Below are 13978 nucleotides of genomic sequence, written 5' to 3' on the forward strand. Positions count from 1 at the left end.
CAGCCATTGGAGACAACAAGAGTAATTCCTAATGGTAGATGGCTTGACTATAGGACTAAAAGTTTCAAAGTAGTCAAGTCCAGGAGTTTGTTGAAACCCTTTTGCCACAAGTTGAGCTTTATACTTTTGAAGTAAACCATCAGCATTGAATTTGGTTCGAAAAACCCACTTATTACCAACAATGTTCATATATGCAGTAGTTGGTACTAATGTCCAAGTATGGTTCTTTTCAAGGGTAGCATATTCAGCTTGCATGACTTCTTTGCACTTAGCACAAGCTAAGGCTTCTTGAACTGAAAGTGGTTTAGAGCGTATAGGTGTTTGGTTGGAAGAAAGTAAGGTAGTTTTTGGTTGATTGGTTGCATTGTGTTTTTGAAGTGTTTTAGCTCAGGTCATCATTGGATGAGTGTTTGTGGAAGGTTGGGAAGTGTTTGGTTTATCAAGAAACTGTGATGAAGATAAGTCAACTTCAAGATGGGAAATTGGTGGAGAGGTTTTAGTAATAGGAGAGGAGGAGGTAGACATCTGTGGTGTTGTTAAGTTTATTTCAAGGGAGTAATTTATGCAGGGTAATTTGGAAAGGTTTGGACTGTAAGAAGGATTAGAAGTTTGACTAGGTGATGAATAGGATATTGATGGCATGGTAGATAAAAAGGATTGTGAGGAAGAAGAGGAAGGAGTAACAGATGCAGTGGAGAAATTATGCTTACCAACTGTTGGAGTATGACTAATTACTGAATAAGGAATTGCAGGAGGAGCTTTACCAGGAGGTGATTCAATCGAAGAGTGAGGATTATGTGCAGGTGGTTGTCTTTTGTAAGGAAAAGAAATAAAAGGGAATTTGACTTGGTTGGCTGGACTAGGGTTTGAAACAGGAATTGGTTGGGAAGAAGAGGCTTGAGAACTAAAACTATTTGCATAAGGAAACTCAGTTTCATTGAACCTCACATTTGGGGTAATGTAAACCTTCCCATTAGAAGATAAACACTTATAGCCCTTATGGATCAAACTATAGCCTATGAACACACACTTAGAGGAGTGAAAACTGAACTTACGATGATTAAAATCCCGTAAATAAGGAAAACAAGCACATCCAAATATTTTTAATGAAGAATAAAGAGGAGATCTAGCAAGCAACACTTGATAAGGAGAGACAAAATTCAGTACAGAGGATGACATTCTATTAATTAAGAAAACTGCTGTATCAAAAGCACACCACCAAAGATGTATAATCATAGAAGCATGAGCTAATAAAGTCAGTTTTGTTTCAACAACATGTCTATGTTTTCTCTCACTCCTACGTTTTGTTGATGAACATTAGCACACAAGTGTTGAAATTTTATTCCAGTATTAGTTAGATAGGAATGCAAGCCTTTATATTCTCCTTGGTCAGATTGTAAATATTTAAGTTTATAATTAAACAGTCTTTCAACCAAGTGATGAAATTTAATAAAAACATAAGCAACTTCAGCTTTAGTTCTTAAAGGGAAAAGCCAAGTAAATCAACTAAAGTCATTTATGAATTGGACATAGTATCTAAAGCCTTCCAAAGACACTATAGGTGCTAGGCCCCAAACATCACTGTGAATGAGTTCAAGGGGATTCGTAGCTCGGGAATGTGAAATGGGAAAGGTATTTTTGTGAAGTTACCAAGTTGACAAGCATCACAAAAGGTTAAAGTTGATTTGAACTTAGATTGTGGGAGATTAGGTATTTGATCTAAATTTTTGTGAAGGACTTCAGCATAGGGATGCCCTAATCATTTGTGCCAAGTCATAGGACCATGATCATTATTATGACTAACTTGAGACACCAGAGCAAATGAGGGTGTTATAAAGGTAGGATGTGCTCGGGTCAGACTTGAAATATCTGAAATTGATGATCCTAAGGTTGCTGTATTAGGAATTAATGTAATACTATTGTCCATATGAGAGTACCAAATTTAGATGCATTATGATTATTATTATGTAGTGGAGGAAAAGTATCATGTGAACAAACAAAACAAAGGCAATTTTTATTCAATGAATGATGAGTACAATCACTAGAGTCATCCTTAGTATTAACACTATTGAAATTATTATAAGCATTAAAACAACCAGCGTTTGCATCAATACTAGCAACTGACTTATTTAAAGTAGTATCTAATAGTTGTGAATTAGTCTGTGGACATTTGGACTCAAATGTATGAACAAAATTTGTATCAATACAATTTGAATTATCAGCAACTGACTTATTTAAATTAGTATGTACTAATTGTGAACTTGACTATGGAAATTTGGACTCAGCTATATGAACATAAGACTTGTGAACAGAGGAAAGAGGCAACAGAGGAGAGATAGACAATGAGCAAATTGATGATGATTGAGATGGCAGAATAGAGGAAAGGTTCAATTGGTATAATCCAGCTTTAAGCTCTCCTTACAATAACACTATATTTGTAACTTTGTCCTTAACCAAGCAACAATTAGAAGAAAACTCAACCACAACATTATTATCCTTAGTAAACTTGGAAATACTGAGCAATTTTTTTGTAATTCTAAGGACACATAAAACATTCTTTAAGTAAAGGCATTTAGACTTAAGTGAACTAGGTAAACATGTAAGGCTAACATGAGAAATATGAAGGAACTTGCCACTGCCTACTTGAAGTTACTCAGCTGCATCATAGTTTTGACTGATATTAAGTTGATTTAGGTCTGCAGTAACATGGTCAGTTGCTCCTGAATCCATGTACCAAGCAGGGTCTTGCAATGTGGCTGGTGTGACAGTTATGGAGGCTCTATTGTTGGCAGATCTAGGGAATGGTTGATTAGCAAGCAAATAAGCTTGACAAGAGTCATTTGGTTGTTGGCTGGGAACTTTAAATCCTGGTGCAAGATTATTACCGTTCAATGGAGCAAGGTAGTGCTGAGGAACTGAATTACCACCATTCAATGGAGCAGGGTAGTGTTGTGGAACTGGATTACCACCTGACAGTACAACATCAGAATGTTGTTACTGCTGGTGACCATTGCTAAAGTCGTGTGGTTGATTAACTCTATAAGAAGAACTGTAATGATGAGGAGCTAAGTATTGAACTTGCTGAGGGTGAGGCTCTGACTGAGTAAATACAGCAAAGGGAGCAAAAGAAGTATTGGTTTGCTGAAATTGATTAGCAGAGCTGGGTTGCTAAAACTAATTAGCAGAAATGTTTGGTTGGACATTTGGACCTCCTGAAGAGGGAGGAATGCCATTGTATATTGAGTTGTAGCGATGACAACACTGTACTACAGTGTGTCCAACCTTGTTGCATACTTGACATATTGGCTTTCCTCTATTATTGTTTCCTTTACCTCTACCTCTTCCGAAAGAGTTAAATCCAGGCGATTAATTAGGTTAAAAAAGAGCTCTATACTAACCAATATGAGTTGAGTAATGATACTGATAAGTAGCTATAGGATATGAATGAGTTATTCTTGGATGAGGTACTGGATTTTGTGAGGGATAGTGTTGCTGTAAGAGTGGGCTATTTAAAGAGGTAATTCCAGAGGGATAAGTGTGCGGTATATTGAGTGAAGATGGTGAATTAGGTGGAGGTATTGAATTATAGGAGGCATTAGGTAAACTCAACTGTTCTCCTGAATTACTGATAGAAGCAACATGAACTGAACTATTTTGAAAGTCTACCAAATTAAATTTTTCAATCCTCATCTCATATTTTTGAAGAAGGTATTGTGCTTCTTGTAGAATTACTGAATCGATTTGGACTCAATCCTAGACATCAAATTAACAACTACAGTGTCAAATTCTGGACCGAGACCATCAAGAATGAGTTGAAGTAAATCCTCATCAGAGATTAACTGACCACTTGTTGACAAATTTTCAACTATTCCCTTCATCTCCTTAATGTACTCACTAACATTCAAATTTCCTTTTTGAGTATTTTGCAATAAACTTTTCAAATGAAGAGCTCTTGCCTTCGAATCATTCAGAAACTCACTTCAAGGGTTAACCAAATAGCAGTTGAAGACTGACATTTTGACACATTTCCAAACATGCATTTAGAAATGGAAGCTAACAGCCAGGTAATTAGGAACTTATTAGTTCATTTCCATGCAACATAATATAGATTCACTATTTCTTTAATTGAACAATCCTTTGAACTAACTTCTTTTGATTCAGTAACTACGTTATTTTCAGAACTGATTAAAGGAACAGGGCAAGGAATCAAACTTATTAGATGGTCTTCCAACTCATGAGCTCCAACAGCTAAAAGTACTTGAGATTTCTAGAAATGGTAGTTATCTTTGTAGTTGTCTCGAGTCAATTTGGGAGTAATGACTTGTAGACTTGATGGGAAAGCTGAGGCAAAATTGTTGCAGGAGCTATAGAGCATTTTCTCCATATTATCGCTGGACTGGTTTAATCTAGATGATTTAGCCATTGACGTGAGTCTAGGGCTTTAATACCATATGAAAAACAAAGAGATAATTCGAAGAATTTGAGAGAGAAAGGAAGTAATTCTATTATTGAATTTTTTTGGTTAATGATACAAGAAGAAGAATCATTTTCTTTATATAGTAGTAGAGGTAGTAAAGGTAAAGTAGTTCAGCTACTCAGCTTAAGCAGATAACATAACTGAAAACAGCAACATTTAACTTCTTAATCAAAACAACATCATTTTGAGTTTATTGAGCTCAATTGCAATGAAGTCAACAATCTTTTATTCTTGACACTCTGATCCACACTCCCCCTTAAGCTAAACCAGCCTTCATTAGCTTCATTTCTTGTCATTTTGATCCACATATATAAGATTTGTGTTTTGTGATTGATAATCATTAAATTAAATATTTATATAATAAGCATGCATTAATTTGTTGTATCACATTACTAATGTAGTATCATTATAATGCTAGAAATTTTCTCTCATATATAGATTACATCGTAGGTTTACTAATTTTGGTCTAGATTAAGTACAGGTTGATGCATTGAAGGAAGACCTTAATGACTTGGAGACAATGGTTGAGCCAATTGTTGATAAGATCATTAAGCAAGAATCCGAAGGAAAGTAATAGATATAGGTAATTCCTATATATTGTGCATGTAAAGCTGACAGAACATATGTTATCATGGAGTTCATTGATTTACTCAAGCCTATCAAATTTACATCTTGATGATAAACTTTCTAAAATTTATTTCATACATTTATTATTCATAATTTTAAAAGTTCAAACCCAATTATAGCAATATATGCCCGTTAATTTAAGTATAAATAATATAGTTTCAATGAAGAAGGAACTACATGTATCCAAGGACAGACTTAAGATTAATTTTAGACCGTCAAATTTAAAATAATATAACATAAAATAGGAGAAAAGTAAAGGAGTAGGGTCAAATCTAAGAATACTAGTAAAAATATAGAATGGCTAAAGTAAAAACCAAACAAAATTAATTAAAAAAAAAATCTAAGTGGGGTAACCAGCTCCACTCGTCGTTGAGTAGGTCTGCCCATGCATGTATCGCATTGCTGACTTCAAAACATGATGACAATACCACTACGAGACTGCCCTCAAACTTTTGAGTCCAATCGTAGTCTTATATCACAAATTTGAGTTATCTAGCTTGAGGAGTAAATTACACTTAAAGAACCCTAACATTTGTCAAAATAACTTTAAAAATGTCGTATCTTACAAACGGTAATATGCAATCAAGAATATAATATATCTTAGATTAGCTTGTGAGATGATGTATCCAAACATATGAGATTCGCATAATGAACTTGCATAGTGTCAAATTTATAAATAGTTAATTAAAGTGGATGGATTTTATGAATTAGGGTTTTTGATTCTCTCTTTTAAATGTAAGGAATTGCAAAACCAAAATTTAAGAACTCATCACATACCATTTTCTAAGAGCTTGGTTAGCAGATTTGCAGATTAAATTTGACATTGTATGGTCTCAAACAAGCACTAAGAGCTTAGTTTGAGAAGCTAAAATCAACTTTTCTATCCTAGAGATTCACTACTTCAATGGCTGATAAAAATCTCTTTGTTTATAAAGTGGATCAAAAAGTTATCTATATGTTTATTTATGTTGATGGCATACTTCTAATAGGCAATGATTGTTAGCTTATAAATGACTTGGTTCAACATCTTAATAAGAATTTTTTTTTTTTTTTTTTTTTTTTTTAATTATTTGGTACTCTATGTACTTGTTTTTTAGTCCACGTTGCAGCATGAAGTTAGTTAATCAATTTGAAGATTCTTGGTTACTTGCATTATATTTTTGGATTTAAGGTAATAAAAAATTCTACTAGTTTCATCAAAGACAAAAGTATGCAAAGGATCTCCTACTTAAAGCAGGCATGAATGAAGCAAAACCATGTGCTACTCCTTTTCTAACAAGTACTAATAAACTTGCCCTTAAAGATAGTGCAAAGTTTGATCAACCCCCTGTATATAGAAGCGTGATGGAAGAACTTTAATAACTCACTCTCACAAGGCCAAATGTTGCCTTCTCAATAAACAAGTTGAGCCAGTTTTTGTAAAATCCTACTTAACCACTACATTGGTAAGCTTGTAAAAGCTTTTTAAGATACATTAGAGGTACTCTTGATTTTGGGCTGATTTTTTTTTTTTTTTTCCCAACAAGTAACATATTGTATCTTGAGTGTTTTGCAGATGTAGATTGATACGTGCTTGAAAATACACTTATACTTAGTGGCTAATCATGATTATTTGTGGGAAATTAGGCTTAATTTGTGTGATTTGACTTAATTATTTCATAAATGTATTTTATAGGATAATGGGTATGTTTTGTTTGTTTTCATGTCATAAATGCTTAAAAATACTATTTAAGTGAAGATGTTGGTGACAAAATTTGAGATGACTGGGAACAAACGGTTCAGGAATCGGAGTTGAAATGAGGAAGTTATGCCATGTTGAGTACGAATTGCAAATCTTTGAACATGCTTGAGTCTAGAACATGCTTCAGTATTGTGATGATAACTTGAGATATAGACCTTAGATTCGGATGATTCTTGGCCAATTGGAAATCTTACTCGAAGGGCTACAACTCATATGCTTACTACTTTGCCAAATTCAGACTTTATCATTCTCAAATTTAGACATCTTCATCATGGCATTCAAATTCTTTAGCCATGACCTTGGAGTCTCGGGTCAAACTAGAAGTAATGCAATTTTGAGCACGCCATGGCATAATAAATTCTCTACCACAACACAATTCCTAAAGTCCAAATTCTAGATGAACTTTTTTAAGTTTTTAGCCTAATTTTCTTATCCTAGTTTGAATAGGATTATTTTAATTATGCTCCTAAAACCCTAGCACTATAAGATGTTGTAAAACCTAAATATGGATAACATTCCTAAGGGGGGTGAACATGAATTAATAAAAATTATCGTGAAACAAAAACTATCACCACAAGCATGACTAATGATGAGTTTAACAAATCAATGTTCAATAAATAAACTCAACAACCAAAGAACATAGACACTCTCAAAGATTTACACTATGAGTGTAAGTGACAGTATTTGATTTGGATTTTGAGCTCTAGGGATTATATGAGAATGTTCTCTAATTTTTTTTATAAGCCTCTTCTCTCTCTTTTACATAAAGAATTTGAGCTTTTATATCCCTTCAAATTTAAGTCGTTGCTTCATTTAATGTAATTCTGAAAAGTCTATAGAACTTAAAGGAATGGTCGTTCCATAATTGCAAACGGTCGTTCTTGACACAATAGATACTTTTTCTCAGATCTAGGGTTCATGGAATGATCATTCTATCACACCGTATGATCGTGCAAAAGCATCGCATGATCATTCTACCACGTGGAACGATCTGACCAAAGGCTTTTCCAAATCCATTAAATTTCTAGAGGCATGCATGGCTTCCTAGAATGTTGTCGTGCGATTAGACAAAAATATGTAGATAGGAATGGTTGTTCCACTTTTGATATTTGAGTTTTGACTTGATCTGCAAGATTGACTTTTGAAGAATAGTTAAGAGCGCAAAGGATTCTGAATTTGAAATATCTTGACTTTTGACTTGAGTGGAAAGGTCGTACCAGAGTGAGCAATGTAACTCATTTTGGCAGAGCATTGAACGACTACATGGAATGATGTCATGCAAAATGTTATGTTCATTTGGGCAGTTTTTATGATACTGAATGGTCGTGTCTTGATCGTGCATAGTCATACTACTTGAAAAATTTGCTCACGCACGGTCATGCCGCCTGACAAGTCTGGTTTGGTTATGACTTGTGTCATACCTTAGCATGTTTTGGTTAGTGATCAATCAACTTTTTGGTTAGTTTTGGCACATCAAAACACATGAGAGGCCAACAAATTTCTTTTGGTAGTTTTAATGGTGGGAGAGAGGAGAGAAAAGAGAGAAAATGAGCCATAATTTGGAAGATCAAAGCAACTATTGTTGTAGCTTTGGTTCATCAACTAGAGAAGTTTTCTTTATTTCTTTTCTTGAACCGATGTCTGTTATTTTTACAATGGTTGTTTCTTTTAATACAATTATGAACTAATTAAATTTTTTAGAGCTAAGGTGTAGCCTGATTTATGAATATGTGCTGATGGATATATGTTAGATTTTGTTACGCATATTTTTTCTAAGTTTTATTATTGTTCTTAATGTGTTCAATTCTTCTGGTACTAGTTAGTCTAAGTAATAAAAACATAGATTGAGCGAAAACTAGAGATAGGTAAACATGACTTATGTGACTCTAGTAAATTCCAAATGGCTTAATGATCCCTTAAGACCTAAATTCAATTTAGAGATATCTTGGGTTAGTAATAAATGGTTAATCCGATATTTGTTTAAGAGAAATTTATTGGAATTTCAGGGAATTTGGTCTTTAGAAAATATTTAACAATGTTAGTATAATTTGTTGAGACATAGGAGTAAATTGGTGTGAAATCTATGCCCTAGGTATAGTCATATTGTTTTACAACTAGTGTTTTATTTGATTTGCGATCTTATTTCTTTAGTTCTTAGTTTGTTTTCAATTTGATAGTTTAGTTATTTCATCCCATAAAGTTTTGTTAATCAAATAGTAATAGGATTAATTTATTTTGGTAATTGGTAGTAGTAATTCTCTAGGGTTCGATATCCGTTTACTCATACTACATTATTTGCATGATTTCTTACGCTTGCGAAACTCCTATCATAGATTGCGATAGTAGACTTCATGACTAAAGATCTAAAAGTGGGTATTGTTTATCCCCTGGCTCAAATTTGATACAATGATGTTCTAAGAAGCCAAAAATGGTTGTTTTATCTTCCACATAGCCTGAGTATAGAGCTTTAACACAAACTTACACTGAAATAGCTAGGTAGAAGTTTTTTTTTTTTTTTCTTTTTGAATTGGGATTGCATTTTGTTGTTGCTCGCATAATATAATGTGATAACCTCAGTGCTAGTTCCCTTGCTTCTAACCTAGTTTTTCCTGCCCGCACCAAACATATTGAAATTGATGCACACTATATCAAAGATCAAGTTACTGTCAAACAACTTGTTATTCAATATGTTCCATCTAAGTTTAAAATTGCTAATGTTCTTACAAAAGCCTTAGTAGCTAAGAAGTTTGAAGTTTTAAGGAGCAAGTTGAAAGTTGTTTCTCTTAGTGCTTTTGTGAAAGAGAATGGTAAGGTTTCAAATTGAGAGCTCTAAGGATTATAATTGCCTTAGTAATGGTTAGAGTAAAGGTTAATTGTGGAATTAGGTAAAGATTAAAACGATGTCGTTTACTCTTATTACTCATGTATTAAAATACACGTCAATCATATTCTATCAAGTTAGTTAGAAAATAAATCAATTTGACTTTTGCTTCTTCTCCATTCTTTCTGTATCGTTCGATTGTTCTTGCCTCCATTGGAGCAACTCTTCAATATTTTCATGGTATCAGAGCCATTGACACATGTCTTTGGCAAGAATTTAACAACTAGANGGGGAGTGAAAAGAGATAGAATTTCATGAAGAATGCAATAAAAATGAGGGCATTATGGTAATTGACTAAGGGACATAGATGGAATTTTAAAGAAAGTGCAAGGGCAAAATGGGAATATATATATATATATATATACACTTTTATGTTATATCAAATTGAAGAGTGAAACCCTAGTCACTCTTCATACATTTCACGCCACTTTCACCTCTATATTCTCTCAAGTTCTTCAATTTTTCTTCAAAGGAAATTCATAGATTTTGGGGTATTTTTGAGTGGATTTTCAACCCAAGCATTTTTAGATAAGATCCTTGCACGAATAAGTGAGTTTTAATTTTTAAAGAGTTGAATTTTGATGATTTATGTTCATAGGATTTAAGAGAAAGGGAAGTGGATCAAAGAAGATTTTTTAAAGTGTTAGATTGCTCTTATATAAGGTAAGTAAATCCTATCCTAAGTATGATTTAAGTTATGGTGTACATAATTTCTTTTATGTATACATATGTCTTATATGTAGAAATTATTGATGGATTTGGTGTTGAATGATGATTATAACTTATCTATGAGTATTTGTGTTGATGTATTGGATGTTTGATGAATGTTTGGATGAAATTTGGAAGAGTTGGAGTGGAAATTTTGGAGTGTCTATTTTGGGCATATTTGGTGTTGAATGTGGAGGGATTAATTCCCAATTTTTGGTGGCCTAGAAAAGAGATAGAAATCTAACCAAATTAGAGTTACTTTGTGCACACAAGTTGGTTGATAAAATGTCAAAGAGAAGTGCTTATATGAGTATGTTATGTGTTATAGTGAGACGAGTTTGTAGATGATAGAGAATGGCATGTTTGCACTCCATATTGCATAATTGCATTAAACATGTGAATTTAGAAAGAAGTATAAGCATGAAACCATCTACATGCATACATATTCATAAAAGCATGAAAATGCACTAAAGAATGTTAAAGATTAGATAGAAAGAAATGAGAATATTAAAAAGTTCCAAATCTGAATTTTAATTAAAGAAGTGTAAAAGATAAAAAGAAGAAAAGGTTGTTGCGATGGGGAATCGTGAGTGACAAGAAGAATTTTCCCCACATGCACGCCGCCTTTAGTGAGCGGCCTAAGAAGAAGAAAGAAGAATTGGTACAGTGCGTAAGAGTGCATGTGGATGAGGGTTGTACCCAAGAAAGAAGAATACACTCACACGGCCAAGATTCCAAATCCATGCCTCAACCGAGTCCGATCGACAAAAAAATAAAAAAATAAAAGAAGAGAAAAAAATAAGAAAGAAAAGAATGAAAAAGAATAAGAAAGAAGAGAAAGAAAGAAGCACAGAAAAGAAAGAAAGAAAAACAGAATAAGAACCGAGAAGAAGAAAAGGAAAATGCATCTTTTAGACAATTGTGCATTTGCATTTTATTTATGCATAATATCATGCCCATTATCTAAGTAGTGAGAAATGAGAATAGAAAAAGAATAGAGTAAGAGTAGAGAAAGAATAAAGAAGAATGGGGAAATGTAAAGTAAGGAAAGAAATTTAGAATTTAAGCAAAGAAAAGAGAAGGGTAACATAGCGGGTTTACTTACTGAGCAATTAGTGCTCATCCCGTTGTTTTCAATGTTTTTGCAGGTAACAGGTGAAATGCGGTCACTTGGATCATCGCGCAGTGGAAAGGGTTGGGCAAAACTGTCAAGTTAATATTTTGAGACTTATTTGTATTAGTAAAATTTTGTTCATAAAGAAAATTAAATATAGGCCCATACTTTGATACTCGTTATATATATTTCCTTATATATATTTAATGAGTTTTTACTGTTATTTTACGAGTATACTAGCTAGAAAGAGTGTCATTACATTTTTGGTATCAGAGCAAAGATTTTGAGATTTGACAGTGTCCCCCTCCCGCCGCGCTGATGTTCTGTAACCGACTGTTGTAATATTATTTCTTTCCTTACTTATAGTAGTAGATAAGTTATTTGAGTTGATTCAAGTGTGGTTATTTTGTAGATGAGACGTAGAACTCGAGCCAATAGGAAGAACGCAATGAGTGCGGGAGAAACTTCCAACCCGCCAGAACCTACTCCCCTTACCCTTGATGAGGAGAATTCATAGTATTGTACAGCAAGTGCTAGTAAAAAGTCAGGGGAAAGTTGTACCAAAAAGAGTTGAGACCCCTGTTCGAGTACCAACCACCAGGGAAGAAAGAGAAAGGTCGGTACCCCCAACAGTACAGAACCGTATCGAGCCTATTTATGGGCTTCCAAGCCAACACCAACCATCGGAGTTTAGGGGTTCCACGAACTCGTTAGAGGCTGAGGAATGGTTCAGGTCCGTGGAGCGCACAATGACACTTTTTCCCATGATAGACAGAGAAAAGATACGGTATGCAAGCTTTCTTTTTCGGGGTGATGCCCGAATTTGGTGGGAACTCATGGAAGATACCCACGATATGGTTGTGATGACTTGGGAAGAGTTTAGGAGACTGTTTGAGGCCGAATACAAAACAGTGGATCAGGTTCTTGAGAAGATCTAAGAGTTTATCAGTTTGAAGCGAGGGTCTAGTATAGTGAAAGAGTATTCTGTAAGATTTAACTCTCTCGCACAGTTTGCACCCGAGATAGTAAGTACACCGGAGTTGAGAAGAGATAAGTTTGTTCATGGGCTGAAACCAGAAATAGCTCGTGATGTGAAGGCAGGAGCTGAGCCCCCACATACTTATAGTGAGGCTTTGGAGCGAGCCTTACGGGCTGAGATCTTTTTGAACAAGCTCACCCTAGCCGATCCATCAACAGTAGGAACGAGTGAACCATCCCCCGCTCCACAGAGAGAGAGAGAGTTGATGTTTCAAGAAACAGGGAAGTGAGGAACAAGAAAAGATTCCAACCTAAGAAGAACAGAAGAGACTGGCAGAGTAAACGGCCAAGGACTGTTGAATTTCCCCCATGTCCCAAGTGTCGGAGAACTCACCCAGGGAGTGTTTAAGAGAGCTAGGCCGAAATGTTTGCTATAGGTGCCCACTGCTAGGGCACCTGATGAAAGATTGTAAAGCCCCTCTTCCACCCACAGCACAGACTCCCAGAGGTACAAATGTTAGGGTTTTTACTGTGGCACAAAGTGAAGCAGAGGCCAGTCCATCCGCAGTTACTGGTAAGTTATTATTTCATGCAGTTTCTCTTTATGCATTGATTGATTCTGGAGCTACTCATTCTTTTATTATGCATGGAATGATAGAAAGATTAGGCTTGAAACATGTGGTAGTAGATCAGCCTATTAAGATAGAGTTACCTGATGGGGTTAGTGTGGTGACCTATGAGATGCTTCTAGGGGAGTCCGTAGTGATCCATGGAAGAGAGTTACCAGTTGATTTGATAGTGTTCGATATGCCCGACTTTGATGTTATTTTGGGCATGGATTTCCTATGGAGGCATGAAGTAGAAATTGATTGTCGAAAGAAGAAAGCAAGATTTAATCTTGATGATGGAGATAAGTTTACTTTTGGAGAGGGTCATTAGTTGAGTATGTTAATCAGTAGTGTAAAGTCTAGAAAGATGTTAAGAAAAGGGTGGTCTGGGTACATTGCTCATGTGGTGCAAAGTAGAGACGTCCCACAACCAAGGATTCAGAATGTGCCAGTGGTCCGGGAGTTTTTAGATATATTTCCAGAAGATTTACTAGGTTTACCTTCGGAAAGAGAAGTAGAATTTAGTATTGAACTGGCACCAAGGACAGCACCGATTTCCAAAACCCCTTACCAGATGGCTCCAGCTGCGCTTCAAGAATTGAAGAAGCAACTCCAAGAACTCCTAGACGAAAGCTTTATCCGATCTAGTCATTCTCCTTGGGGAGCTCCAATTTTGTTTGTAAAGAAGAAAGATGGATCTTTGCAGATGTGTATAGACTACAGAGAATTGAATAAAGTGACAGTGAAGAATAAGTACATGTTGCCTCGAATAGATGACTTATTCAATCAGTTGAAAAACCGCCAATCACTACAACCGCAACGTCCGAATCAGAACTTTCAAGCC

This window comes from Pistacia vera, unplaced genomic scaffold, assembly GCF_008641045.1.
Source record: "Pistacia vera cultivar Batoury unplaced genomic scaffold, PisVer_v2 Contig461, whole genome shotgun sequence".
NCBI classification, from domain to species: Eukaryota; Viridiplantae; Streptophyta; class Magnoliopsida; order Sapindales; family Anacardiaceae; genus Pistacia; species Pistacia vera.